Source organism: Falco naumanni, chromosome 7 (genome assembly GCF_017639655.2).
Source record: "Falco naumanni isolate bFalNau1 chromosome 7, bFalNau1.pat, whole genome shotgun sequence".
Classification (NCBI taxonomy): domain Eukaryota; kingdom Metazoa; phylum Chordata; class Aves; order Falconiformes; family Falconidae; genus Falco; species Falco naumanni.
This window is the reverse complement of record NC_054060.1, coordinates 33,514,076-33,539,449: the sequence shown is the minus strand read 5'-3', so window position 1 is coordinate 33,539,449 and position 25,374 is coordinate 33,514,076. Positions and strand designations below refer to the sequence as shown.

Sequence of the window (25,374 nt, the reverse complement as noted above, 5' to 3'; positions counted from 1 at the left end):
GACAGCGGCGATGGCGTTAGTGTATTACCCGGGGGGAGGGGGGGGGCGCAAAAAGCTGTGTGTGCTGGATAATAATAACAACAGCAAAATATATTAAAATATATAAGTAAATATTTGGGCAGGGGGGGACGCGGAGCCTGCCAAGAGCCCTTGGCTGAGCAGCGCGAAACTGGGAGAGAGGAAATCCGCGGGAGCAAAGCGACATCCCCCCCGGGACAGCGGGGAGCGGGGTGCCGGGGTGCCCCCAGCTCCGGGTCCCCCCACTGCACCCGCGGAGCGGCCCGCACCCTCCGTCCCACCTCCCGGGGCTCAAGTGTCCCCGGGGCGAGGGGAATTGAGTCACCTGGGGGGGTTATGATTTTTTTTTATTATTCTTTTTAAGATATATATATGGTTGGTGGTGTAGAATGGGACTTAGCGGCGCCGCGTTGAATTCGCAGATACGGGCATGGACGCGTTTTAATAGAAATCAGCTCGGTGTAGCGAATGGGTGGGGAGGGCCGGGGGGGTCCCCGACGCCGAGCAGAGCCCAGCCGGGCGCAGCGGGCATGGGCACCGGGACGCGCCTCCCGCACCGCCCGTCCCCGTTCAACTTCTCCCGGGTCAAAGAAACCCGAAAATAAAGCGTTGCCGAAAGGCAGGAGGACGGAGGCGGCTGAGGTGGGAGGGAGGGAGCACTCACACACTTTCCTCACTTCTGACAATAGGGGAAAAAAATGCAGCGGCTCGATTATTTTAATGGGGTGACCTATGTTAATGAAGTTATAGCAATTAATTCGCCTCTTTGTGGCTCTCTCTGAGCCTGGCTGCGTGCAATCCAACGTGGTTGTCCTTGGACTTTAGCGCAATCCCGAGCGCGGTCGGTGCAGCCGGGGCTGGCGGTTTGCAGGAGCAGGTTTGGGATGCTCGGGGCTGGGCTGGGTGCTTGGGTGTTGTGGGTTGTGGGGTTTGTTGTTTTGGGTTGGTTTTTTTTTTTCTTTTTCTCTTTCCTTCCAGAGAGAAGGAGGAAGGAGGGGGCAGAAGAGAAGGAGGGAGGGGAGAGGAGGGGAAATTAAACAAACAAACAAACAAACGAAATAACCCCTTGCACAAAAGCAGCCGCAGCCCTGCCCGCCGGAGCCGCTCCCACTTTGGCCGCTTTTTTTTCTTTCTTTTTTTCGCCAGGCGACTTCGCGGAAAGTTGGTACCCGGGGTACCCCCGGTCGGGACCCCCCCAGGACCCCCAGGCCCTGTACTCCTTGGAGTTGTGGTGCTTTTTTTGTTTGTTTTGTTGTCGTCCGTCCCCCGTCCTCCCCCGAACCGTGAGACTCATTTGGGGGACTTTTTGTTGTTTTGTTTGGTTTAGTTGAGGGGGTTTGGGGGCTTAGCGAGGGGCGGCTTCAGCCCCCCATCCCTTTGCAACACGTCCCCCCCCCCCCGTCTTCCCGCAACCTTTGCGCAGACACCAGTGCAAATCCTTCCCTTTCACCTCCCCGCGTGTCGGCACGGCCACGCCACCCCTCAGCCTCTCCTTTAGCAGAGCACCAGTAATAAATATCCCGATTGAACCCTTCCCCCCCCTACCCCCACCCCCCGCCTTTGCCATAGTCTCCCGCCCCCACATATTATTTAATAACCTTAATCCACCTTGGAAGAATGAGAGAGATAATTCGTCCCCGTGTATCCTGACCAGGAGGGTATTTTCGAAATCGATTAAAAATAAAAGGGGGAAAAAAAAAAAAAGAAAGAAAGAAATGGGTGTTCGGGGCTGGAGGAAGCCGGGCTGTGTCAGAGGAGGGCTTAGCAAAGCAGAGAAATAAAATTCAGTGCCTGAAGAAAGTAGCTGGGAGAGCAGGTTTGGAAGCGCAGCCCTCGCAGTCCAGCCGGGCTGACAGCCCTGCCTGCAGCTGCCCGCGCTGCCTGGCCGTGGGGCAGTGGGCAGGCAGCGCTCTGCCCTGCCTGCAGCCTGCCAGAGGCAGCAGGGACATCCCAGGCTTTCCCTCTGCCCCCCCCCCCCCGGCCTGAGAAGTTGGGAATAATTCACGCGGCCAATAAAACAAGTGGCGGAGATGGACAGTGTTACTTAAATAAACAAGGGTCTCTTTAAAATTCTCATCCACTTCAGATGTCTAAAGTAAGATTGTGATGATTTTGTCACGGTTTGGTAAATTTACCCCTTTAAGAGGCTTTCATAAATCCCAGAACACACCTTCAGCCAGATTTGAATATAGATTTAGGTTTTAAAACCCAGAAGCTGGGAACACCGCTTTATCAAAGAGAATTTCCCTTTAGCTTAGCAATGTGTCGGAATGGCTCTTGCAAAGATTGGATCTGAGAGGGGGAAAAAGGGGGAACCTTCTTTCCTGGAGCAATCCTGCACACACTTTGCAGCTGCCTCTGCCTTCAGCCTTCTGCAGCTCGGGGAAAAGTCGCCAAAAAAAAAAAAAAAAAATTAATAAGAATTGTTGCAGCTGTAGGAACTTGGTTTTTTTATTATTATTATTCTTTTAATTTTTTTTTAACTTTCCAATCTCTTCTGGTCCACTTGGAAAGCGTTTCAGAGCAGGTACAGTCCCAGAGAGCCAGACTAGCTGGGGCTAACGGGGAGTGAGTGGAGATGTGTGATTTTCTGCCCTCTAAGAACTTTGTGCTCAGAGAAACAAAATCTGCTTCTGGGATGAAAAGAAACTGTAACTTCTGCTTCTCAGTAAGTTCTCCAACTTTCCGATGCCAATCGCGTTACAGAGCCATTTTCTCTCTCTGTGTAGCTGTTTCTTCTCTCTTCTCTTTCTCCCTCTTTACTTCTCCTTCCTCTGATTTAATTTCCGACTCTTCTTACTAACGCGACCGTTTCGCGAGTGGTTTTATTGCCGTGTGTATCGCTCACCAGGCTGATCGCGCTCAGCTGCTGCCCTTGGTTATTATGACCGGGGGGGGGGGGGGGGGGGATAAAATAAAAAAAAATAATTTATTCAGGTCGGGTGAAAGTTAAGGAAGGAAGCAACCCCAGCCCCCCACCCCTCTCAAAGAACCGATTTATAATTTGTCATCTTTGTATTTCTGATCGGCTCCGGAAAGCGATGCATGCTACGCACTTTTAAGCTTTTCCCTCATCGGATTTGTGTCTAGTTAAAATATTCCAGACTTTCATTGAAGTTTATCTGCAATTCAATTGCGGGTTGTTTTTTTTTTAGGTTTGCCTTTTTTTTTTTTTTTTTTTTTTTTTTTAGTTCGACAGTCCCCCTCACCCCAATATCTCCCTTTTGGGGGTGTAACGCCAGAGATACTGGCAAAGCTGTATCATTTGGAGAAAGAGTCGGATTCGTTTTAAAACGCCGGAATGATAAAAAAAAAAAAATCCCCCTCCTTTTCCAAGCGTCTGGGAGGGGAATGGCAGACCCGTCACCTCCTTTGGGGAAGGAAAAAAAAAAAAAAAAGGCAGCATCTTCGCCTAAATGAAACCAAGTTTCATAATTGGGATGGAGGGGGCCCGGGGCAGGGGGAGAAGAGAGGATGTCGGAGGCACTTAGGGGCGATCTGCGATTTGCCCAGCTCATCTGGGAGCCAAACAAGTCCTAAAAATGCTACCCCGAGCGCAGAGAAAGTGAGGTCAGGGCTTGCACCTGAGCGAAAGTCTTATGTGCACCGGCGGGGGTGGGGTGGGGGGCTCTATGTGTGTGTGTGTCTTACCCCCTCCAAAAAAAAAAAAATCCCAAACCAACTTAAACAGAGAAATAATTCAACAGCATTAAATTAAAAAAAAAAAGTCTTTGGGGGAAGCGGTGCGTGGGGGGTGCGTGGGGGGGGCTCACGCGTGGGGCCCGGTGCGGGGCGTCCCCGGGGGCCGGTGCGGGAGGCTGGGGAAGGGGTGTGTGTCTGTGAGTGAGTGTGTGTGTGTGTGTGTGTGTGTGTGTGTGTGTGTGTTGATGAAAGGCGCTAATACTGCCAGTTTACATAATTTTTCTCTCCAGGCCATGAAGTTACCTTGATGAGCAGCTTTCTGCAGCAATCAGATTATAGCTCCCAACCCAGATATTAAAATAACGGTTACAGTCCCATATCTTGCGTGTTGGCAAACTTGGGAGAAATGAAGGGGTCGGGGGGAGGGGGGGGGGGAGGGAGAGAAAGAGCCAGAAAAGGGGTTTTGTAAGAAAGAAGAAAAGAAAACCGCAGAGAAGCTTTAAACTAGTCTTTCGTTTGTAACCTTTTACAACCTTTATTTCCCGTATATGAAAAGCTCCTTTTATCGAGACCCAGAAAGAACTTTTATTTTTTTTTCCTCCCTTTGGATTTTTAATTAGAGCCCATCAATTGCAGCCATATATATAGGAATCGATATAAAGTAATCCGTGGAGATGGGCTAAGGTTTTAATCGAAAATCTTCTTTGCCATTCTTTGCAGATCTTCTTTAGCCGCTGGCTGGTGGAGAAACAAATGTTCATTACAAAAATACCCCCCAAACCCCCAAAGCACACACTCCCCCAACCAAACAAAGCCACAACGCAGAAAGCTTGCAAAAGATCAGAAACCAACTGTTGTTACTATGTGAATAAGAAATTACTCTTATGCTTAACTTCATTCTCCCTTGCGGGCAGTTATTTTTCATATTGGGAACTTTAGAACTAGCTCCGAAGACTACTGCTAATTTTTCCTTTCTTAAATTGCATATGGGTAATGGTGTTTTCCGTGCAGGAAGGGTCTGGCTTGTGTGCCCGCGAGTGTCTGTGTGTCCGGTAACAAAGATCCCACAAGTACAACGCTGCGGTGAAATGCAGACACCGTCCCTTTGCAGCTTCTCAGGCTCACAAATATAGCACTTTTTTTTTTTCCCCGCCCCCTACAGTCTTTGGAGTTTTTTTCCTTTTTTTTTTTTTTAAAGTGTTTTATATTATGTAAAATTTAATTCTTTGCTTTCACACGATGAAATATTTCTTTTCCAATGTAAAAAGAAAGGAGGAAAAATCCCAACTCCAAAGCTCCCCCAACCTTCCTCCTTTCTAAAGAACTAGGGCTGTTTTTCTCCAGGGGAAGGAGGGGAGTGGAAGCTAAATATTAAACAATGCAGGCAGCTTCGGGTTTATTTTGGTAAATTAATTGTGAGACTATTCTGGCTCCTGTGTGTTTCTGCATGATTAAACTGTGCTATTTGTTCCCCAAAGCTGCACATTAACAGAAAGTGCAAGTCTGTTTTAAAGCATCATCCTCAGGTTTAATGTAAGCAAACTAGGCTGAGTGAAAAGTTTACCCGAGTAATTGCAGCTAAGAGTGGACTGTAGTTGTTTTAATCATTATTTTCTATCTGATAAGTGCGTTTTAAAGAATGGATACTGCATTTTTTTAATCTGAAGGAAGCGAATCTGCCCGTATTTGTACCCCAACCTCACGTCTTATCTGTATGAAATTTCAATTTATTTAAAAGCCTGGTATTTAATACACTACACGGGCCACATTTAGTTTAGACAAACCCCCTCTTGTACTTTCTCCGTAATCACGCCTAATGAAAACGTGGGATTTTTCCATTATTAAAAAAAAAAAAAAAAAGTGAAAATATAATGCATCTTCATTAGGAAAATTGACTGCTGTGCTCAAGACAGTTCTTAATTGAAAAGGCAACCTATTTTAATGGTGTGGTTGAGGAGAAGATTACATACTTTATCCAAACACAAAGACAATTAATAATGAGGACCAGGCTGCTGCCATTAACTCTAATGTAGTTACATCAATGTCAATGGAAGTGCTCGTACCTGAGAGGTGATGGGGCTGCACCCCGCGTCCCCCTCCGCCCTGCCCGGGCACAGCTCATCCCCTCCTCCAGCAGCAGCAGCAGCACCCGGGCATCGCCGCCGTCTCCCCCGCTCCACCGATAAACCCAGCAGCACCGTCCCCGCCGCTTTGCCCCCCGCCCCCCCTTATTATTATTATTATTTAATATTTTTTTGTAATGGCAGCACAACCCCAAGAAGTTGTGCAAATAGGGCTCGCCCCCGCCGCCTGGTTTAAAGGGACTTTTAAGAGCTGCCTAATTCAGGATATTTAAGAGCATGACAATGCGGAGTGGTGGTAGCGGTTAAGCTGCAGTTTGCAAACGAATCCGTGCCCCACAGCCAAGGGAAAAGTCCTTTCCCCCCCGCTCATTTCCAGCGCTGCCAAGCGCCAGCGTTCGGCTGAGCGACGCCTTCGCTTAAGGCATTTTTTTGGGCTTGGGGGGGGGAAAAAAATTAAACTTTCATTTGCTCAATTTGCTGATAACGTGTATTTATGCCGAGCGTTGGTGGCTGAGGGTTTGCTCTGTATTTTTATTTTTATTTTTTTTCCCCTAGGAGGGACGGCTCGGTAAAACCCCGTGCGCCCGGGGCCGGGCGGTGTTTCCGCGCCTGCGGAGCGGGCCGGAGGGGGGTCGCGGAGCAGTGCCGAGCGGTGCGCGCCCTTCCCCGAGTTAAAAGTCCTACTCAAACCCCCTTCCTGGAAGCGAAGTTGCTTTGATAATTAGAAATAAAATAATTAAACTAGAGCAGCGCAATTTCTCCCTAAAAGAAAAGAAAAGAAATCAAATTTATATATATACGATAATCGCGCAAACTGCTCCCCCAGCCAGCGCCGGCCCCGCGGGCACCCTTCGGGCGGGGGATGCACCGGGCAGGGGGTGCACCGGGCGGGGGGCACCCCCCAGCCTGCAAAAGCCGAGCCGGTGACTTGGGGGGCTCAGGGTCGGCTGTGGTGGTTTTTTGAGGGGGTGGTGTCAGGGTCGGCTGTGGTTTGGGGGGGGGTTCCCAGCCGGAGTCCCGCACCCCCGCCCGGCCGGGGCGGAGCGGAGCGGAGCGGAGCGGGGGGTCCCTGTCAGCCGCCTCCCGTGGGTGCAAACGGCCTTTCGGGATGTTCCGCGCGCGCTGCCCGCGGTCCCGCCCGGGCTGGCACCGGAGACAATGTGGCCGCTCGCTGCCCGGCGGGGCGGGCTCCCGCGCCCCCTCCCCGGGGCCGACAGCTCTGGCGGCCCCCGGGCCTAATCCCGGCCGTGCCCCCCTCCTCCGGCAGCCTTTCATCTCCGCCGGGAGGAGGAGAAGGAAGGAGGGGGGGCCGGCGGCCCCGGTGCCGGTGCCCAGCGGCGCGGGCTGCCCGCCCCAGGCTCGGTCCCGCCGGGCGGCCGCCCCTCCCCGCCCCGGCCCTCCCCCGCCGCCGCCGCAGCTGCCGCCGCCGCCGCCCCCCGGGGAGGGCAGGGGGGGCCGGGCGGCCCCGCACCGGGCACGACGGCTCCCCGGGAGGGCGGGCGGTGCTCGGCCTCTCTCGGGGACGGACAGGCGGCCAGGGCTGTGCCCAGCGTCCGCTCAGGGACAGGCAGAGCTGGCAGTGCCCGGCTTCCCCTCACAGACAGGCAGACAGACAGACAGACAGGGCTGGGCCCAGCATCCCCTCATAGACAGACAGACAGGGCTGTGCCCAGCATCCCTTCACAGACAGACAGACAGACAGACAGACAGACAGACAGACAGACAGACAGACAGACAGACAGACAGACAGACAGACAGACAGACAGACAGGCAGAGCTGTGCCCAGCATCCCTTCACAGACAGACAGACAGACAGACAGACAGACAGACAGACAGACAGACAGACAGACAGACAGGGCTGTGCCCAGCATCCCCTCACAGACAGACAGACACAGACAGACAAACAGACAGACAGGGCTGTGCCCAGCATCCCCTCACAGACAGACAGATGGACAGGGTTGTGCCCAGCATCCCCTCAGACATGGCAGCGTGTGGTTGCTCTCCCAGACAGACCGACAGACATGAGAGTGTCCAGCCTCCCCTCTCAGACAAACAGATGTGATGGTAGGATGGGGAGCAGTGCCCATCTGTAGCTCTCAGACAGACAGACAGACAGACGTGGAGGTTGGATGGGCAGAGCAGTGCCCATCCATCTCTCCTGGGCAGACAGATGGACGGACAGCTGTGGCCTACCAGCCCACACAGAGGAGAGCTGCTCAGGCTGGGTCCACCCTGGCAAGCAGAGCTGGGGGCAGCCCAGGTAGGGTCAGGCTAATCCCTGAGCAGACAGACAGACAGACAGACAGACAGGGATGTGCCAGGGGATGCCCCATGAAATCCCGGGCAGAGCAGGTGGAGCACGGCTAATCCTCAGGCAGAGGCAGCTGTGGCTGGTGCGGGCAAGCAGGGCTGGCTCCGGCAGAGCCCTAGGTCAGGCCAGAAACACCTGGCCACCTTCAACTGGTTGTTGGACAAACAGACCCAACACCACCCAGCCGGGTTGCTGCTGGGAGAGGTAGAGCCCAAGTGGGTCCTGCAGGCAGAGAGGAGTTAATGGGTCCGAGGCTGTCATGGTGGGGGATTTTCTACCTGTGGAAAAAAATAAGGCTGTAATTTCCTTCCCTGTACAGGCAGGCAGAGGCAGAGCGGTGGGGTCCAAACTGGCTGTGGCCTTTAGGAACTACCCTAACATCCGCAATCGGAGATAAAAAGAAAGTTCCTGCTGGTTCCCTTCCAGACAAATGAGCCTGGCCGGGTCTCTTTGCTCTTTAGCAGCATCTGCCCACCCTCTGCACCTGATTTCTTCCAGGAGCCTTTTATCTCCCTCCCCTGCCTGCTCCCAGAGCCCTGGCTGATCTGCCCGCAGGCTTAATGGTACAGGAGGATGCAGTCCCCTGGGATGCCCACCTCCTTCTTCTCATCTTCGCTCTCCGGAGCACTGCTCTTCCCGCAGCTCCCGCTCGCCCGCGCCTACTCAGATGGCTGCTTGCAAAGGGAATTTTGACGGGAGGAAGGGAGTTTGTGGAGCTTTCATTTTCCTGTCCAGAGACAGCTGTGCTAGGGGCTGTCTGTTGATTTCTCTAAAATCTGTCCCTGTAAGGGGGATGTTAATGACACACCGGTTTATGCCTCTGCCTAGGAAGCAGGGACTTGAACCAGATGTAGCAGTATTTTCCATGGAAGTGCGCCTGCCTTCTGTGTTTGTTTTTGTACGAATGGTGCAGGTAAATGTGTTATCAACAGGTTGTTGAGAAGAAAAAGCCTCCTTTCATGTGCATTCATGGATCAATGCTGCAATGAGATCTTTTGGTGAGAAGTTTCTTGGGAAAATAAATGTCTTCTGGGTGGATTTTTGTAATTTCTTAGCTGTGTCCTGCCCCCCCCCCCCCCTGCTGTGGCACAGGGTTCAAATCAGTTGCCTGAACGCAGTTGTCAGATGGATCCAAGATGCCCTTGAGTCCCTGAGTTGGCCATGTAGCACTGGTGGGTCTGGCAGAGGACTTGCAGGAGATCTGTGCCCTCCTGGCTCAGTAGCTGGAGGCCAGCTGGGACACCCAGGGGCATCTCAGGTGACACTAGACACCTATATTTATGCAACAAAACAAACCATGTTTACAGTCTGAGCTGCTCTAGCCTGTGATGGTTAGTTCTTCAGCTCCTTGCTGGTGCAAGGTGACACCTTCCTTTTGCTTTTTGCATCCACAGCTGAAATGCAGGCACCTGTAACTAACACAGCCCTGCCCATGTATTTTTCCGTACTCACTGTGACCATTTCTTGGTGCCTCGTTTAGGCGAACTGGTGATGTGGCTGCCTCAATTGATGTGGTGTCTTGATTGACGTGGCAGCATTGAACACCAAGAGAGGTCTGAGTTCAGGAGGTGCTGACAACTCAATTAGTGAGAGCAGAATCTTTCTGAGGTGTCTTAGTTTGGCCACGTGAAGCATTGTTGGTGTCTGCCTGGGAAGTATTTTGTGCTGAGTCTACGGATGAGAATATCCTCCAAGCCCTGAAGTTCTTCTCTTCCTCTGTGTAAACCCAGAGTCATCAGGATGAGGTGCAGATAAGATAACAGATAAAAAGTGCGGGTAGTTTATTTGAAGCTTGCTATGGCAAGGATGAGTGAGAGTGGGGCTGGCTGCAGGTTGTCTTTTGAGGAGGAGGGCCACGGCCAATGCTCTGGCTTGTCTTTCTGCTCTGGTTATCTGGCCAGCGCTGGGATCAGGGTTGGTGCAAAGGCAATAGCCTGGAAGAGCAGAAACTGGCTCTTCAGCCCTGCCTGTGGCTGAGAGGAGGAGGATGGAGTTGTGATGGTGCTCGGCACAGCATACACAAGTCCTGTGTGTGGGGAGAGTCCTTGGGGCTGGTGCACGTGTGTGTGTGTATGTGCAGGAAGATGGAGTTGGCTGGGGCGTGGATGTCCAGCTAAGACTTGCTGTGCCATGTGTCTTTTCCTCGTGTTGTCTTTGAGAAATAGGACAGGATTTTCATTTCATTTCATCAGTTCATACTCTTTAGTGAAAGATAAGAAAGCGGTAACTTCAGCCCCATTGTGTTTTGGGTTGGCTTTTTTTTTTGCGCTTTTATCCCCAGTGTATTTTTCTTGTATCATACTTTGCTTTTGGACTACCTGGAGGATTTTGGACTACTGCTATAGGAACCCTACCCAAGCATGGAGCTGCGAGTAGGTTTCTACAATTCTGTATTTAAGGCATTTGTTGCGATTTAGTCTATACAGTCCATAAATCTACACGTTTGATATCTGATGGGAAATTCAGAAGAAGTTGCTGTATGTCTTTAGTCTACACAGTACAGGAAGCCGCAGGCTGTCAGCGATTTAAATGTTTTATTGAAATGCAACTTCCCAACATTTTTTGACATAAGCATTATCAAGCAATGCAAATTATAGTATAATAGTGTAATTACCCAACTCTCCTTAACTTACTGCAGTTCTTTATTGAAGAAACACTATAAAAAGGAAGAAGGCCAATTCCCTTCACATAACTAAGGATTTTTAAACCAGAGTGCATTTTTTAATAAAATACTTTATTTTCGTGCTATCCTCTTGCACTGTAGATAGTTTCAGCCTCTGTGCTTGATTAATTGTTACAGGAGTTATTATATAAAGCCTATTAGAAAAAGAAAAAAAAAAAGAACTAGTATAAACACCACTGGCTGTATTTTACCCTGCACTTGTTATTCAGAAAAGCTTTTCAGTGTGAGATATATAAATTATTATCAATGAAACACAGGACTTTTAACACTCCAGATTTTTCACATGCACTAAGATCACAGATCCAAGACCATTTACTAAAGTAAATAGATGTGCAAGCTGTTTCTCAGGCAGACAAGCTAATTTTGCATCCCAAGTGGGCCTTTATTTTGAGGAAAAATATTTCTGAGAGAAACGGGTCTCCTTATGCTCCCACAGAGATGATTTTCACATTGTGGCACTAAGCCTTGGAAGTTTGTACATTTTTGCTTCAAGTATGGCCATTTTGTCAAACCTGTGCATGACTCAAAATCTTGATGAGAAAATCACCATGGAATGGAAATGGCAGAATGGTTTTGAGAGATGCAGTTGGGGACCTTAGAAAAATGTGGACAAGGATGTTGTGTATTGTGGGAAAAAAAAGGCTGACCAATAATCGGGTATCTATGGGTGAGCTGATCAGAGAACTTTATGCTGAATGAAACTCTAGTTATTGCTTTGTATATTATTAAATACTTCAATTATCATTAGTTATGAAATTAATATAGCATTTCAGGCTTCTTATTGCCTGCCTTAAAAATCCAAGGAAATAACACTCACAGCATCTTCCAGAGAAGGAATTTCAAATGACACTTCTATAGTCCTTGATGAAGCACCATTTACACGGTTTAAGAGACCCATGGAGAAACGGGCAAACGGACAACTCCACATGATGTCCCAGAGTGCTAAGTTTTGCTCAGGTTTAACTGAAGGATGTGTAAAAACTCATGTGGCTACACATCTGAGGCAGATCAAGAGTGCAAGGTGCTCATTCCAATAGCAAGCCTCATAAGCATTTGCAAAGAGTTGCTTTTGCCCTCGCTCACCTCATGATCCTGGACCTTGAGGAGGCTCTGCTGCACGTACAAGGCCATGCAGCTTCAAGGGCTTAATTTGGCTGCTTGCCTTAATTAGAACCAGTTGTATTTATAAAAGCAGTTCCTTTCCTGGAAACCAAAGAATTGCAAATTTATACCCTGGAAAGTTCTCCCTTTTTAAAAGATGGAAGAATATTGAGGGATCTGCCCAAATTCACTAGAGGTGGCGGAGTTCCCCACAGCCTCCCATTCTTGTTCCTCGAGAAAGCAGTGGCATCCTGAGGGAGAGATGGGCTCCTTCCTGCATATGTCCCCAGCATATAGGATAGCTTGGTTTATATGAATTAATAACCTTGAGAGTTTTCTCCTTTCACTGAAATATTTTCTTCTTCCTCTTGTGCACTAATATCACCCATGTCCTTATAGTGAAAGTAAAAAAGAGCCGGGCTGTTGGTTTCACAGGGAATATGGCATCAGTGGCTGTGGCAGTGGCACTGGATATGCCCTCCTCTCGGAGCCAGTTTTTGCCTATGCGTGTGGCTTGGGAGGGTGAAGGAGATTCCAAATTTATTGAACCAAACCAAAATACTGCAGCATGGATCAATACTTTCAAGTCTTTGTCCTGATGGAACACTTATAAATCCATCAAATGTCAGTTTGTACTTTATTTATTCTGTGTTTCCTCAATCTTATGGTAAAAACCAGTTTTTATACTTGCATTTCCTTCTTCCCCCTTCTTCTTTCTTTTCCCTCTTTTTTCTTTTCCTTTTGTTTTGTTTTGTTTAAGGCAGCAAGCACTCCATGCTGAATCCTTATAAAGGCCTTAAACCACCTGGGAATGGCTCTCACTCGCAAAATCCTCCTCCTGTGATTTCCCCAAGTGGTCACCCGGCCCATAGCTGGGATTTCCCTTTTCTGCGCAGCACTGCAGACAAGCTTTCAGCCCAAACTTCTTCCTAAACTGATTCTTGTTTGGATGCTTCTTAGAAAACTCATACAGTACCAGCCTATTCATCTGCTCTAGACTTGAGTTTCCAACTTTTTCTTCTTTTGAGTTGACAGAGAAGGGAGTTGTCTGGCTGATGGAAAGGTTGTTGCGTTAATCCAAAATCCTTCAGTAGAGTTTTACACCTTACGTATGGAGCTGGGTGGATAATGAGTTTTCTTTTTGGTGACTGAGGCAGAAAACAGTTAGGATAAAAGTGGACTATACAGAACGGAAAACAGTTATTTGTTTTCTTAGATTTTACAGATAATTTAAAAACCCTTGGAAATATGGTTTTGAATCAACCACAGACATTTTGTGTAGCTGACGTAAAATATTTTATTTATAGGCTGTATAATTCCTTTGAAAACTCCTTTTATTTTATTTTTGGTAAGAAAAATGCTATTTGAAAATTTTAAAAAAATATTTGGAAGAAGTAAACAATCTCAAACACTTGCATTTTCAAAATAAAGTCTTCCTTAAAAGAATATCCAAATGTATTAAGGCTTTTTTATTTTCCACATTTCACCCACACTAACAAACAGTTTTGAATGGCATGATACTCAAATTTTCAGTGAACTTACTATCTATCAAGAAATAAAATAATAGTTTAGTTCTCCCTACATGCTGTGACATCCCTTAATTCCTTAATTGCTTTAATATGAGCGGGTTTAGGTTGTGTTTATACTTTTTTTTTAAAAAAAGTCCACTTCTGTACAAGGCTGCCATAATTGTTTCACTAGCAGGAAGTGGGTGAAGAAGAGAGGGAGCAGACATGTGTGGAGCACCATATCCTCTGCTCAGAGCTTGTCTTCGATGCTGGCATCTGGCAGCGTCCATCCCAGCACTCTAGAAATCGCCACCACCTGCAGTTGTGTTGCTGACAGTGCAAGAAAGAAGACATTTACCTTCCCCAATGTGAGCCGGCAAAGCTTCTGCAAAAGGGAAAAGAATCAAAAAATCTTTTGATTAACCAGCTATTCATAAACACACAACTATGTTAAAATGTCAGGCATGTTTTTGCTAGTACAGCATCCTGGAGGACAGCCTTAAATTCACAGGAACATCAGTTTTGGTTGTCCTTCTGCACGGGCGTGAGCTGTGGGGCACTTTGGGTGTGGACACAGGGAAACGCAGTGGTTTGACTGTCAGGACACGCTTGGAGGAGCAAGTGGAGCCTTCTAGCAGTAGAGTTTGTTACCCTCAAAGGTGTGTGTCTAAAGGAAATGTAATTGAGACAAGGACAGAGCAACCCAGATAGTCCGTCAGCAGCTTCCCCACGTGACAAACCCAGGGGCAACTCCAATGCGGTCGGTGCGGCCGCCTGTTCCGCTTGCCAGAGAGCCAGATGCTGCTGCTTGGAAGAACCTCATCCACAGCTTGCTGCCGGGCTCCTGTGATTGCTGTCCAAAGAGCAGAGATGTGGTGTGCTGGGATGACTGGGAACCCAGCATCCCACTACAATTTCTCCTCCTCCTGATAATTTTATTTTAAATTAAAGATGTGGAAAAAAAAATCAAATACAAATTTTATACTTCCCCTTGAAGTAATTAAACAACTTAAAAAGCACAATAAAAGCCATTCCAGTGGAATGAAAAAAATGGTACAGAATTGTGACAGTGGGAACCGCCCTTCCATAAACCCCAAATTGCTGGATTTATTCCTCTAATTGCTGAATATCAAGATGAAACAAATATTTTCCTTCTGATGACAGTAGTTAGGACATGACCAGCTATATTGGTTAATTAACCAGTTAACATAATAAACCCATCCTGATTGTAACGGCTATAACAAATGAGCAAAAGCCTCTGCTGATCACACACTACTCCCTTCAGCAGAACTACGCTGATTTTTCCAGAGAATATTTTCAATGTTTTAACTTGCTGGAAAATGTTTCGAGAATAGCTTGACCTTGTGTGTCCGTAACTAGAAAGCTCTGATTTCAGCTAATGTGAAGTGACTTTTTGGCACCATAGGGATTACGGATGAGGTCTGGTAATGCAAAGTTGATTTCAAGAATAAATATAACAACTCTCTCAAAGCAAAAGTCTATCTCCATTTTTGAAGGGATTGCATTAGGCATATCAGGTCCAATTTTGCAGCAGATGTAGAGCAGGGCTGCTCCTTTGAGTACACAGCCAAGACAGGTGGATCAGGCTTGAGGTGCCCACAGCTGCTCATCCATGGCTTCCCACGCTTTTTTACAGACCTTGCAGAGCTTGGCTACTCCCGTGACTAACTTCCTTTGCTCAGCCCTGGTTTTATTTTTAAATTGAGCTGTATTTGTTGGGAGCTTGGATAAAGGAAAGGGAAGGAAAAAACAGCAAAGTCTGCTTGTGAGGGAGACAAGCTTAATTCCATCTAAAACTATTTGCAACACAGAACTGAAATGGAAGCACAAGATAAGGCAAAATTACAGCACTCATTAGATTCTGCTGTTGTTGGGCTGCTACCTACACAGTCAGCCCAGCATCTTTCTAAGCAAGCAAGTGGTGCCATGTTGCCTGATTTTAAATAAAACCCAAGATCCTCCTCCTTCGTTATTTCCTCTGGATTGTTCAGCTCTAACAGTGCCTCTTGAAGTTCTGAACTCATTGTGAAAATGGCCAGTGTTGACTCTACCTGTTGCTTATCTCCATGTAGTAGCCTAAGAGAAAAAAGGGAGGGTGAATACAGCTCCAGCTGGGATGGGAGGATTTGGCCCAGAGAGTCTCTGAAGGAGAGAAAGCGGTGAAACTTCTAATGTTTTCAGCTGGAACAAATGTTTCTAGTGTAGCATCCACCAACTGTACACATTTCCTGGTTTTATGGTGCTGTATTACATCAACACCTCTTTAAATTTTATTTTTGTGGTAGAACTTCAATAGCTTATACTCCTGATTAGTCAGCACAAAAACATAAAGAATGGGAGCTGTGACCTGAAGGGGGAAGAAGAGACGCAAACATCAGTGTGGTGCAAGACACAGCTGGTTAATTTGTATTTGTTTATGATTCAGATGTGGGGTAAGAGTACTACATTTAAAAGGAAATGGCTTGTGCTTTTAATAAGGCTCTTCACTTACAGCTGTTAAAACTTTTGCATTACCCACTGCATTTTCCTGGCAGTATTTTGGCTTTGTGGTCTGCTGACTTACAGACATGCATCTTCATCATTACTTAAAAAAAGAAAGTGATTGCTTTATAGCAATCTTTCTATGTATACAAAATCAATGCTATTTCCATATGCCTTTATATATTTATATATAATACAAAAAAATTGTTGTTATTAGTTTAATATGAAGAACCTCATAAAATGGTCCAAGCATCATCTGCTTTATTAGTGTCTGCTTGATAAAGCTTCCACATTCTACAGTTAGTTTGCTTCTGAGAATGTGAAGACTTTACAATATGCACTGAGATTTTGATAAAATCTCATCAAAGCCTGCTAAAAGATCTCCTTTATCTAGTTTGATTGGCTTGATTACATTGATTAATGAAACACTGGAGGATTTTATGTGATGGGATTAAATAATGCAATTAGTTTTAATAATTTTTCTAAAAAATAGAATTAGGTAGGAACAAAAGGAAAAAAAGAGAGCAATGTTCTGCGTACACTGTTCATGATAAGTTGTAATTCTTTGCTTTACCCTTTGGAATGGTGGCATTTCACAGACTTCAGATGCAGGAATGCTCAGGAGGAAATATAAGTGAAGAAGTTAATACTGGGGTGAATCTTAACTCTGCAGTATTTTACAGGCTGTCACTCATGCCAGTGCTAGGAAGGAGTCTTGTTGGCACCTTGAAGGCAAGTCATTGTTTTTCTGTACTGGCCACAGCTCTGGCTGTCCGCAGGAGAAGGGGGTTTCTGGGTGAGGAGAAAACATATATGACTTTGGTGGGTTAAGCACATCTAGGAACTTGCAGCAGAAGCCTGCAGTTCTATGAGACTGTGGTAGCTCCTTGACCATGCCAAAGTTTGTATAGACATGCTTTGGCGGCGGTATGCAAACTCCTCAACTGAAAGCAATCGAGTTGCAATAGCTTCACCACCAAATACAACCAGTGTGGCTTGTGTCAAAGAAGAGATATTTATAGAAATCAGAAAATTAAAATTAGTATAGTCATTGTCCTCAATACTCAAAGCTAATGGCAAGCAGGTTCACAACCAATGTAAGAGGAGCCAAAAGAGACTAGAAAGATAAAATTATATCTCTTCTACTGTCTGTTCTTCAGTTTCTGCTCAGTTTATAAATTTGCAAACTGCCCCCTCTCCTAGGACACTGTGCAGGGACCTCCATGTTTCCTGTGAGGATTTCCATCCCACATGGGCTTTGAGAGAGGTACCGGAGTGTCCAGTCTGCACATTTACCTTGTACTTCAGAGTCAAGAGTGCTGGATTCTGTTCCTGGGTCCGCCCTGGACTCTCTGGTCAGTCCTGAGCAAATGCTTTAGATCTGGACTCAGGTACCCATACCGAAGATGAACATAGCTGCATGTTATCAAGACAACGAGGAACAGTTCAGCTCCATATTTTTCCATGACTGTCAGTCCTTAGTCCCCAGTGCAATGAATGGGGAGGGGAAGTGACAATTTTAAAAACATCCTCATAGTGACCTGCCTGAGTACAGTCCTCAACTCCTCTGCATTCAGTGTGCTGCAAGTTAAGAGCTGGTCTGAATTGTTTATCATTGTCTTGAACTTAAATGCTGTTGCAGGTGCTTGGGTTAGCCCTGAGAATTAGCATAGGAGGTCTAAATAGGGCTCCCCTTTTCATTTGCTTCAGCCGTACAGTAGCTAGGATAATGTTCACATGCCATTTGGGGGTTCAGTGATGTCTAATTGCCATTTGTAATTCATCCTGGAGATCTTGCAGGGAAGTGGCAATACAAATGCAGAGTGTCATTGCTGGAGATTGAGGTTTTACTGGCATTTCCTACACCTAGAATATCAATTCTAATTGCCATTTATTTTTCTTCTCATCTAGGTGTATCTCTATATCTTGTTTACTGTCACTCTGCACTAAGCTGTTACTTCAAAGCATTTGCCTTGAATAATCACAATCAGTAAACTGCATAACAGCTTTGTTAAATACACTGCCTCTTCCCTTATAGTATGGGAAGAAAAAGACAAGCAGAAGCTGTGCATTTTGAATCCAGATCTGATTTCAGAGATAGCAGGCAGCTGAAGTATGTATACCCAGGGTTTAGAGACATTTGGGACTAAATTTTTTATTTGGCATCACTTTTGTTAGGAAGCAAGCCCTTAATGAAACAGTGCCTTTGGCAGAGCTTACAGCCTCTTGGGTAAACTTGCCTTTGCAATATTGGGTGATGTGCAGAGCATAGATGTATACCTGTGATAAATGCTTGGGAAAGACCTTGATCTTTGCCCTGGTTGCCTGGAACAAACCAGAAGCTCCCAGTTTAATCACTTACTCTGCTTGTTTCTGTCTTCATCCTTGCAGCTCATCTTGGTACCTCTCCATGCAGTGGGTCATGGAGAAGTTGCGTTTTCCATGCGCTCCATGGTTGGGTCCATGGCTTAGATAGTGCAAAAATGAACTTGCTGGTTTAACCTAAATAGGATCCTCTTTCATATACTTTTTTTACAGCTTTTCTTTTGGAGTTCATAGGGTGACTCTGGATGCTTTAGCAGGGAAGGCATGAGATCTTGGATTTCCTTCTGGCTTTGCTACTGGACCTTTGTGTGGCCCTAGGTACATTCCCTTCCTACCCTTGTGTGTTTAGATCTGTCACACTCTAAAATCTCCATAGTACAGTGTCTCCTACATTTGTCTCCTACATTGTGTTTATGTCATACCCAGCTCAGTGGGTCCTGGTCTGATTGGAAATTTAGTGTGGCATTGGTATTTTATCTCTGATTAGTATGCTATGCACCAACTCAGTTTACTCTTTTACTGCCAATAGTCCAAACATACGTTATGAGTCAAAGCCCAGATTGCTCAGGCTGAGATAAAATAATTGTCCTACTAAAACAAGTATCTAGATGATCTCTTCTGAAGAAAATGTTGGGCCTTTGTTGTAAGGGCTTGCAGTGAGGAGCTAAGAGTGAATGTAAGGTGTGTGGAGTAGTAAGAAGAGAGCATCTGTGTGTAGTGTGCACTGGCCTGAAAAAAGACTCAAGGTCTCCCTTCACCTACTGCTACACGTCTGGGGAAAAAAAGAAACAGGACTCAGGTGGAGAATGAATGTTTTAGAGGTTCTCACCCCATACCTAAGTCATGGTCCCTGTCTGCACACCAGCCTTCTCCACAGTGCAGATCCTACAACCTGCTTACACAGGGAACAAATGCTCCTACCTGTGTGTGAGCCTCTTTGGGTTTGCTATCACATTGACAGCACTGATTATCCATGGAAAAATGTGAATTCAGACACAAGGAGGCAGATACCAAAACCACAATACCTATAAAGGAGTGTGAAAATGATGTGGGCTTTTTATTTTTTATGAGCAAAAGCTCTCTTAGCATCTGAAAATTTGCCCCTGTATTGCAAAAAATGTGGCTTGCAGACTGCTAGAACAGGCTGAGATCAGACTGCAAGTGTCACCCTTTTAGGTTGTCAAGGGAGTAAAATATTCATCCACTGAGGCTCTGCCATGGAGCAAATATATTAACAAAAATAAATCATATTCCTTCTAATAAAATATGAAATGGCTTGTTTGTTCTAACATATATAAGAAAACAAGGGAAACGAGACTTTACATCAACCACAAGGTATTCTTGGCTAGAAGTCTGCTAATATGCTTAAATATTTCAAGTAACAGTAAAACTGAGCCATCCAGACAAGGCAGGTCTTACACTGATCTAGAGACACAATTTGGGGAGACAAAGAAGTAGCCAAATTAGCTCTGAAAACTTATCGTTTATGAGAGTTTTCTGAAGTCTCATCTTGAAGACTGATACGGGTATGTTTCAAGTTTCTGCTCTGTTTGTTTGGAAAAGCAGACATGGTAATAAATTGGCAAATAATCAAAAGTAGAGAGGGGACTTAACCTGGATGGGAGCTCTGGTGATTCCTGTCTAGAAGAGCAATTTCCCTCCTTCCATGTATCAGTGCTTCACATTTTCCTCACCACACAGAATTTCTTTTATCCAGGCAGATTAACATGGACTTTCAGATTGATAATTGGCGCATATAGATATGAACTCCCTCTGTCTTTCCCCCCCCAAACTCAATCTCCATGTCTTCCCTTGCCAAACCCTGCATTGTTTCAATCTATGCTCAGACAGACTGTGAACCCTCCACCAAAGTTTTCATGAACAACATTGCAATCTTTGGAACAAATCCAGAGCCAGTTTGAAGATAATAGGAACACTGAGTACTAAATAACACACTGACAGAAGACATGACACCATGCTGGCAGAAGACATGTGTGCATGACTTTTATAGTAACCAGGGCACTCATTGCTTGGTAGTCAGAGGACAGCAAAGTAAACTATGGAAAAAAAGGCAATTTTAAGTAACTTATTACTTTAACTGGAGAAGAGAATATGTATTACAGGAGAGAGAGAGTTGGTGTTCTTTGCAAATGGCCCTCTGTACAGGGAAGCTGGTGCTGGGTCTCCTGGGTATTTGATATTGAGGAGTCACGTGGAGATTCTCGATATATATATTGGATAGGAGTTTCTACTAAAAAGATCAGCTCAGAAAGGTAAACATCGGTGGCAATTGATAGGTTTCAGAGTCATCACATCATGGAAAGAAAACAAGACCATCTCAATTTCTTATTATTTAAAATATCCTTCCCGCCCCCCCCCCCCCCCCCCCCCCCAATTACTAGTCTTTAATCTGTAATCTATGTGCTTCAAAATGTCCCACTTCAGAGCCACAGAAGAATATCTAAGCTATCTTTCAATGTATCAACCCAACTGAAATTTCAAGTTAAATTAATTGCCCTGGAGGGGGAAAAATTATCCATAGTATTTTCTGCAATCTGTGTCTCAACTCAGAACCCCTCAAGAGGAGCACAAGACTTCAGAGCAAGCCCTTCCCAAAGCTGATGCATTTTAGGTGCCTTCATCCTGCATGCAGACTGAGGAATTCAGCTGGAGGCAGTGGTAGGTCAGAGCTTGAGGTCACATTCTTGAATTATGGCCTGGTCACCCAATTACTTAATGATGTGCCTTCACAGGTAGAAGTTACGCCAGGGAAAAAAATTTGAAAAAAGGTGAAAGTGGTGAGCTGACCGCTCTTCTCTTATAGGAAAAGTCCTTGCACTGTGGCCAGGCTTGAAGCTGGACATTGCACAAGTACTTGGCTGGATTTGAGAGAGAAAACTTGCCATCTTGCTAGACCCAGCCTAAACCAAGTGAAGTGTCTTGTTTTTAGACATCCTCAATTCCAAAACTCTGTATCCTTGTTTAGCAGAGGTGCTTTGTGGTGTCAATGAGCTCATGATGCCAATTTGATTGAGATGGAGTGGACCACACAAAAGGATCATGCACCACTGGGCATCCCTTTGCTGAAGCTGTGGAGAAGAGGAGGCTGAGTAGTGAGCACACTTCACCATCTTGTGGGATAGCTTTATCTTTTATTGCTTGTACAGGATCAAGCACTTTCACTTCACAGGAGATTACTTCTGTTTGAAGCCTTAACCATACACTGTAATGCTTAGATATAAAAAGGGCACAGAAGGCAAAGCATAGAGGAATTAAATTATGTATGCATGCAACAGAATGAACCTAGCGCAAGGCCCATGTTAGCTGTGAATATCTGTTCCACTTCATGAGAGCACTTTCCTTTATTTATCACTGTTTTCTAGTGATATCAGTGGGTTTTGTGCATACTGTCTGGAAGGGGACCGAATTCTACTGCCTTTTCTTAGGCAAAACCCCCAGTCAGGAACAAAGGCTCTGATGACAGTCAAGAAATATGTCTATTCACAAGCACTCTTCACAGGTGATTGCTTATGTATTAGAGATGTAAATGATGGTTTTGTTTCAAATGAGGTAAATCTAAGATTAAACTCCCATCGAAGAGTAAATGTTCCTTTTACCTTTCATGTGTAGTAGCTTGAAAGAGCCTACACAACAATAAATTGCATTACAGAAGCTCCCACTGACACAACCATATGTTAGCAGTCTCTGTTTTGAAGGGTTACAGCTCGGCTGTAAGAATTTGCTGTGGGCTGAAATTTGGCAGTCTCTGCTCAGTAGTTAGATTTTAAAACGGAGCTACAAATGCATACCAATTCCTTGCAAGTCGTCTTGAAAAGTGCAGAAGGGGGAAAAGCCAAAGCTTGCTGAATTTAAGCCTGGCGCTTACATGACTAAGAGCTGCCGCCAACACGGCGAGATGAAAATGTGTGTGGTGGTTAACACTCAGTCAGAGAGCTTCTTCCCTTTAGGAAAATGTGAAAAAATAAGCTGCAAACCACAAGGAGGGAAAGAGCTGCCTTCTGGCACTGCGGCCTCAGCAGGTTGCAGCTCCTGAGGCTGTGGGAAGACAATGACCTGTGGTATTCGGGAACATGATCAGCTTGCAATGAGAGCCCTGCGAGAAGGGGGGGTGGTGAAGAGTGAAAGGCTGAAAGTTGAGGAGCAGACGGTGGGGTGAGGTTTTTTGTAAGTCCTGAGTCATGCTGCCTTCACATTCCCACTTCTTGGCTGTGAGGAAAATGGAAAAACTTCCTCCGGGGAGCGGGTTCCTCTGCTGCCCAACTGCGCTGGGTGGCCACAGAGGAAGGAGGGACTGGGCAGAAGTTTGTAATGAGTTGAATGATATAAAGCTGCTTAAAAAGAGGAGAGCATCAACATCTGTCTTTACTGCATTTATGTTTGTTACGGTTTTTAGTGCCTGTTTAGGTGACTGCGCTGTTGCTGAGTTGAGATGAGGGGAGTTCAGCCCCTTCCCCAGAAGGAACTGGGCTCCACTGGAGGTGGTGAATGTTTGTGTCTGTGCACTGGGGACCTGCACCTTCCTTTAGTCTAGCTGGGTGCTCTTATGAAATTGTGGAATATGGAGGTGAGGGTGTGCCTGGTCCACCCTGCTGCTGGATCACTTTGGAACCTGGTCAGCACTGTGGCAGGTACGGGTGAACGTCTAGCAGGAAGGCTTTTTTCTTGACAGCCTTCTGAAGGCGTCTGTTATTGGCATTGAAACATTCTTTGTGGACACTGACAGACCAGCAATAACTTACTTCTAAGTTGCGTATGAGGCCATTTTGTATATGAGAAACAATTCTAGCAGCGTTAGAAAAGAGGTGCTATGTACTCATGTCTAATTTGGCTTTTAGTGGACATGAGTGTCCCTTTTCTCCTCTCTCCCCTGATCAGATGTCCTGGCAGTACAGTACAAAGGACTTTTAATTCCTTCATGGGCTAGTAGCTACAGAGGTTTATTTGGAAGGGACTAAGCATCAAATGAACAATTCAGTACTGCTTTTAGCGTGTGAACAATTTCTTCCTGGTGGCCACAGAAGATGGCATGGGGTGGATGTGCAAGGGGGGACTGTAAGCATGGTATGAGTAGAAGTGTGCACTCGGTGGGAGCTGGGAGTACTCTGAAGGGGACTCACCATGCCACCATGTCATCCCTTCCTCTGGCTGTCACCAGGAGTGCCACCATAGCTGCTGTGCCCATTTGGGTATAGATGTGTCCATGTCACTGTGACAGTCAGCTCTTTAGACCATCTCCTAGAATGAGCAACCTACCAGCAGTGACCTCGAAAAGGAACTCCTTTAGCTGAAGGAGCAAAACTCTGATTTGGGATGCGTCAGGCTATGGTGTGGTCCTTCTGAAGGCAGGGAGGTGGTTCTGAAGGGTGGGAGGTGGTTCATGCTGATGTTGTGTGGATTTGCTACAAAACTCCAATTCATCACTGCCACTCTAGCGGTGCTTGACAAAATTCAATGACCATATGTGAAGAAATATAGATCACACTGTTTCCTGGTGGGTAGGCAAATGTAGGAATGGGCTATTTGAAGAGGCTCAGCCAGTTTGAGAGATTTGTTCTGTAGTTTGTGTGAGTGACTTTTACAGGTGGGCAAACCTCAGCAGGTTCCAAACACAGGCTGGAATCAGAGGGGGTATCGCAATTAGGGTTGTTAGCCCAGGCTTGTCCTGCCTGCCTGGATCGACTGAGATCACAGGTCTGTGTGAACCACCTCTCATATGAGAACATGGAACTTTCTTTCTTGGTCTTATTCCTGCTTTTGGTCCTCAAGATCTGACTGCTTTGTGTCATTTGGATCTTCCTGACTGGAAGAAGAAGATAAAAAAACCCTCACAAATCTTCAGGCATGTAACCAAGGCAGCAAAGTTCTGCATGTAGGGTCCCAATAGTCCATTTCAAATCAGAAACTGGAGAAGGATGTGCCTCTAAAATGTGTTTCAGGCTCTGGATAGTCTGAATTATCCTAGGGACATGCTTCTTCCCTTCTGCTGACTTCCCAGAGGATGCAGAGACACACTTGTGTGTCCCCTTGGACAGCTATAACTCGGTCGGATGGGTCAAAGCACGAGCAAATTGTCTGAATCCAGCTGGGAAGGCTGTACACAGACATGAGCTGAACCTTTTGTGGTTGCCGTTACCACAAAACCAGCCGTTCTCTGCTGAGCAGTCTCCCAAGTTGCTTTACAGGGAGGATCTAACGTGTTGTATGAAAAGTAAAGAAATTAAATAGCAAGCGTTCCACTTGACCAAAAGGTCAAAGTCACTGCGATTAAAACGCTTTGTTATTTTAAGATCAGGGAATGTCACATAACCATTATATATAAATGGCAAAGTTTCTGTGTGTGCTGACTGCTGAAGAGCATTGCTAACTCTGTCCTTGGGGGTCCCAGACAAATCCACCTTCCTGAAGCATTTCCCACATCCCACAAACACTGCTGCATGGCCGGCAGGCAAGGAAACCCTATCAGCTGGAGAGATTAGATACACTTCTCCTTTCCAGGTCTGTGCATACTGCGTTGTACTTCTTGCACCACTGTTCTTTGAGCGTACTTGTGCTGTTTTCTCTCCTTACTCTCTTTAAAAAGACAACCCCAAACCTGATGTAAAATACATTACCTTCATAATGGAAATTTTTGTTCTGGAAACACCCCACTGCTTGGCAAGCGGGTGGCTAGTGGACGGGGGCAATCCAGCGAACCCCAAAAGGCTGACTTTGCCGGCAGTTTGAGGATCTACTGAGCAGAGACCGAAATGGCTCTGACTCACACGGTACTGGAATATGACCGTAAGACTTAAATAGATGTCCACAGAAAGCTGGGATGATGTACTTGGATTTTACTTCTGTCTTTCCAGATCAGGGAAATAACAGGATGGGGTGTCAGTAGATTAATTAAATATTTAATTTATTTGTCAGTTTGCAAATAACTTTGTTACAAGTGGGACCTTGCTGCTTTGGATTTTAAGTAATGTTAGATTTGGCTTTAAATGATGAAGTCCAGCACATTGATGGAGTGAGAATGAGAGAAGGTCAGGAAGGTCATTTACAGTTAGAATAAATACCTTGAAGTTCAGATAATTCATAATCCCAGTCCTGAAATCCTGCTTGTTATAGAAATGCATTGTAATAGTAATACTGACCTAAAATAAACTCTTTGAATTAACTGCTTTTTTCAAGTGTGCCAGAC

At 46.0% G+C, this 25,374-nt stretch overlaps 2 long non-coding RNA genes across 4 annotated transcripts in view; one reads left to right on the top strand and one right to left on the bottom strand.

Annotated features, from left to right (window-relative positions):
• Positions 1–1,614: 1,614 nt before the first annotated feature.
• LOC121091702 overlaps positions 1,615–25,374 on the top strand; it is an 88,766-nt gene continuing 65,006 nt past the window's right edge. For 2 of the 3 annotated variants that reach the window (XR_005829014.1, XR_005829013.1), the window contains exon 1: positions 1,615–2,686. This is a non-coding gene — a long non-coding RNA (uncharacterized LOC121091702). The remainder of the gene's footprint in view (positions 2,687–25,374) is intronic. The other variant, XR_005829012.1, reaches the window with a different exon arrangement.
• Positions 2,681–7,161, bottom strand: LOC121091701. The gene is made up of 3 exons (XR_005829010.1): positions 5,724–7,161; positions 3,964–4,398; positions 2,681–2,892 (listed from the first exon to the last, which is right to left on the bottom strand). It is a non-coding gene; the product is annotated as an uncharacterized LOC121091701 (long non-coding RNA).